Here is a 4,946-nt window from a genome sequence, read left to right on the forward strand (position 1 = left end):
TTTGTTCTCTTTGGGTCAATGAAGCAAAGTGATTTAATTTATGTCTCCCTTAAAAATTTCTAGGCTGCTGTATGGATGCAAGAAGGATACCTTTTATACTATTAAAGCTAACTCTACAGCGAATAAGGGCTTTAAAAGCGTTTATTTTGGGCTACTAAAGCGCTGCCAAAGCCAGCGCTACCGTAGGTAACGACAGCGCTTTTGAAACTCCAAAAGCGCTCTCGTAGCCCCCCCTATCAGAGCGTTTTTTCTGGAAAAAACGCTCTGGTAGCCCCCCTATAAGAGCGCTTTTCCAAAAGCGCTTTCGTAGGTTGCGTTTTTTGTTTTTTTTTATGTTTTTTTTTTAATCTTAGGCAGCGCTTTTAGTAATAAAGCGCTTTAGTAGGTGGCCCTTTAAGAGCGTTTTTTAAAAGCGCTGTCGTTGCTAAATGATGTATTTTAAAGTGCAACTTGTAATTTAAGCCTCCTAGTTCGACCTGTAATATTTTCGACCTGTAATATATTTTCAACTTGTAATATTTTTGACCTGTAATATATTTTCGACGATATATTTTCAACCATAGGTAGGACAATATATATATATATATACTAATATAATACCATTATAATATCCAAAATTATATATATACATCATTATAGTTCCTGTCAAACAAACTAAATCATGTAAAGTATGATATATATACAGAAAGTGTCACATGTAACTAACTCATGTCAAACAAACTAAATCAGTAACATCAACAATATTATACTTCAAATATTGGCAACAGTATGAACAAAGTAAGTAACCACCTAGAGTACTATAATATTATACTTCAAAAGTTTGATCGTTTCCCGGCCTGGTCCTGCAAAGTATGAACAGAACAACACGGTCAATTAAAGGCTCAACAACAACAAAAACAAACATGAAACAAACTATCAGTTTCAAATCAATCCACCAATATTGTAATGTGTCATCAATCCACCAATGTAATGTGTCATCAATCCAGTTTCAAATCAAACTATCAACACCACTTAACAACAACAAAAACAAACATGATTCATATAACAACGTCATCATCGTCAACTAATATTAAGCAAAATGAACCAACATCCACCAAAGAAACTCAAACACAAAGTCATTATCAAAATAATGTAGTCATAAAACTGTTCACACAATAATGTATTCATACCTATATGAATAGTTGCTGAATATAAAATTGACACAATTCCTCTTTGATTTCTTCCAACTTAAGTCTCGTGTAAGAAGCAGCATAGAAGTCATCAAAGTACTACATAACAAAAACATAATATGAATGATTTAGTTCAATGTAATAAATTATAAGAAATTATCTTAAGTTATAAATCCATACCGTGATTGGAATCTCTAATTGATTCGTTTGAATGATTTCTTTCATAAACCTCAAAACATAGTATCCGCAATCTGAACTGTTTCGCTGTATCGGACACTACATAGAAAAAAAAATAAGATTTTATAGTTGTCTTGTTTTATCAAGTAGCATAAATATTATAAGCAAAATTGTGAAAATTAATGTACCTCCACTTTGATCCAAGTAATGTTGTTTGATTTAGTCCGGGATACCTGTGCATCTCTTTGACTTCGGAACACTTGTATTGATCTAACAAAAATATAAAAGCATATGTTTAGATAAATCTCACAAATAATTAAATATATAAATATACACGAATATTTAGAACGATCCCACTTACGTATCAACCATTGACTTCATAGCCGGATAATTAGCCCACTCACACTACGCCAAATTTGGCTTTTAACAACACACCTAAGAAAGCGCTTGTGCCCAAAAGCGCTTTGGTAGGTTTGGCTAAAAACAAAATTAAAAATCACGCTAGAAAAGCGCTCTTATAGATGGGGGTAATGAAAGCGTTTTTTAAAAGCTCTCTTATAGGGTGTGTTATGAAAGCGCTTTTTAAAAGCGCTCTTATAGGTAGTGTTATGAAAGCGCTTTTATAGGGGGAGGGTACGAAAGCGCTTTTAGTAATAAAGCGCTGGTATAAGGGGGGTGTATGAAAGCGCTTCTTAAAAGCGCTCTGGTAGCCCTTTTTAAAATTTTCATAAAATTAAACTAAAACACGATATTTTATTCAGAAACACAAAACTCCTCCGTACATCTTCTTCTTCTTCCTCGCTCACGTACTCTCTGCTTCCTCGCTCTCACTCCCTCCGCCGTGGTCTCAGCCCCTCCTCCGTCCCTCCGTCGTCGTCTCACTCTCACTCCCAAACCAACTAGCCGCCGCTGCTACGCCGTTCTGTGGGATTTTAGGGTTTTTCTTGGTCAAAATCAAAATCTTCTTGCTGCTTCTGTTCAGGTAAAGTCTTCCCACTATTTTAGTTTTCATTTCATTCATACTTTTCCCATAAATCAAAATCAAAATATTTGGTTTATGGTTTATTAATTTGCTCTCATTAATTATTGATTTATGGTGTATTCATTTTATAACTTGCTCTATTTTTGCTATTCTCGAAAGGGAATTGCTAAAGTCATTTTATGGAAAAACTAAAAATATTCTCAGATTTCGGAGATACATTTCCGTACGCACCCAAAACACAACGTTTCAGATTTAATGATGAGTTTTAGGCTTTAATTAAAAAAATTATGGAGATGCATCTCCGTATACTTTCGACATCTAGATTTTATATTTCCTACTTACGGAGATGCATCTCTGGACGATATTTAATCAAAAAATCGCCAGAACCCTTTCTCTTTCCTCACTTCTCATAATACTCTCAAACTCTCATCTCCCGAAACCTCTCAACTCGCATTCACCCAAAATCATTCAAGACACTTCCTACAATAATAAAAACGATAAATTTGTAGAAAAAAAGATTTAACAATTTTTTATGAGAATTTTAATAAAGTAGTTCTTATTTTTAATATTTTTTAAATTTGATCATTTAGAAGTATTATATAGAAAAAAGAAATGTTTAAATTAATATTTTTTAGAAACTTTGTATAAACTTATAATAGTATACACTTCATTTTAAATAAAAGAAAGCATCATTTATCTTGAAAAAACACTAACAACAAAAAATAAAATAAAACTTTTATGCAAAATATTTGCACGGGTAGTAGAAAATTTCTCCACTGAACATAAAACTGTGTCAAAGTCAAATGTTCAAAACGGCATATTCGGGCACAGAAAATAAATCACACCCACAAAGCTCTCAATTTGATTTTGACCAAATTAGCTTCTCGTTTTACATATAATAACTTTATTTCTCCATCCAAATCACTCTCTAACATTTCCTCTTTGACATGATCTTCACTCATTTCAAATTGATATTGTTTTCTCACATTCCATTTCCATTCAAAGTTTGTATTTTATCACTCATTGAAGCATGAATGGAATTTTATATAGGTTAGGATTTAGTTTATATGCCTAGCACTACTAGATGTCACAACTTTGAACATATTTCTTTCCCTTGTTTCAATATAGTGATTGAGGATTTGTAATAAAATGGTTAACCAAAATTTCAAATAAATAACATGTGTTTGCTATTTTACGTTTTCTAGACATGTAATGTTGTCAAAGCTTGTATAATACCTTAATTTTACATTCTTTGTTTTGATGTTTTTTTTATATAGTATTTATACCAAAAAAGATGGAAAGTATAGCCATTGTTTGAGAATATAAACCATAGTCTTATGCAGTACAACTTACCAATGATTTATTTTTGGAGTTTAAACACTAACATGTGTCTCTATTTAAGAGGTAGATGATTATCTTTTTGGAGTATAAACCATACTCTTTTACTATGGATTACAAACTAATTTGGCATGAACCATGTTTTCTTCCTCATGAGCTATTTTGTCCTTGCGTTGGGCTTTAGCTCAACTTGGCTAGATTATTTGTCCGATTCTTCTATTTCTATTTGTTACTTATTATACATTTAATTTTATATTCATTTGCTGTGTTACTAAAACCCACAATTACATTAATATTGTAAGAGACGGTCGCTCTAAAGTGATTTATAGATTTTTTAAATATTATAATTGATCTGGATATATCAAGATGTTTGATAAATCCAAAGTAATTAACATATTTAAAAAACTTTATATATTTTCACTTTAGAGATACTAAGATGCTCTCTTACAACATTAATATAATGTAATTGTGATTTTTATTAGATTTTTTCTTTATCCACCTTCCTATGGGGGTCACCCCCAGCGAAAACCCCATTTTACCCTGCTTCGGAAATGCATTTCCGAAATATTTTTTTTCTAAATTTTTCCAGACTTCGGAAGTGCATTTCCGAAAAAATCTCAAAAATTGGGATTTTGACTAATTCGGAGATGCATCTCCGAAACAACAAAAAAAAATCTAAAAAAATCCCAAAAATTAATTTTAGGATATTAATTAATTCACATATCATAAATTTGATATAATTTATGAGTAATGAATAATAATAATTATATATTTTGATATAATTTATGAGTTATGAATAATAGCTATTATATATTTCTATCCTGATTCATATTTTAAAATTTAAAAAAATTTTAATTAGAATAATTAAAATAATTTCACTTACAAAATAGGTTATAATTTTTTATTTATATATTTATAATAATTGTTATATATTTATAAAAAAATGAGTGTTTTAATTTATATATTTATATAATAATTATAATAATTATTATATATTTATAAAAATTATTATATATTTATATATTTATATAATAATTATTATATATTAATTATAAATATATTTATATATTTATATAATAATTATAAAAATTAAAAAAATAAGTGTTTTAATTTATAATAATTATTATATATTTATATATTTATATATTTATATATTTATATATTAATTATTATATATTTATATATTATATATTTATATAAGTTAAAAATTATTTTTAACTTTAAAATTGTTTAGGAAATTTTGATTCACCTTGATTTTATTGATTAACCTTCATTTTATT

General features: G+C 29.0%; 1 long non-coding RNA gene across 1 annotated transcript; it reads right to left on the minus strand.

Moving 5' to 3' along the window:
• Nucleotides 1-784: 784 nt before the first annotated feature.
• On the minus strand, nucleotides 785-1,584 carry LOC131656760 (uncharacterized). Its single transcript, XR_009300280.1, has 4 exons — nucleotides 1,535-1,584; nucleotides 1,350-1,445; nucleotides 1,170-1,268; nucleotides 785-842 (listed from the first exon to the last, which is right to left on the minus strand). It is a non-coding gene; the product is annotated as an uncharacterized LOC131656760 (long non-coding RNA).
• Between the last annotated feature and the right edge of the window lie 3,362 nt (nucleotides 1,585-4,946).

This window comes from Vicia villosa, linkage group LG3 (genome assembly GCF_029867415.1).
Source record: "Vicia villosa cultivar HV-30 ecotype Madison, WI linkage group LG3, Vvil1.0, whole genome shotgun sequence".
Taxonomy (NCBI): domain Eukaryota; kingdom Viridiplantae; phylum Streptophyta; class Magnoliopsida; order Fabales; family Fabaceae; genus Vicia; species Vicia villosa.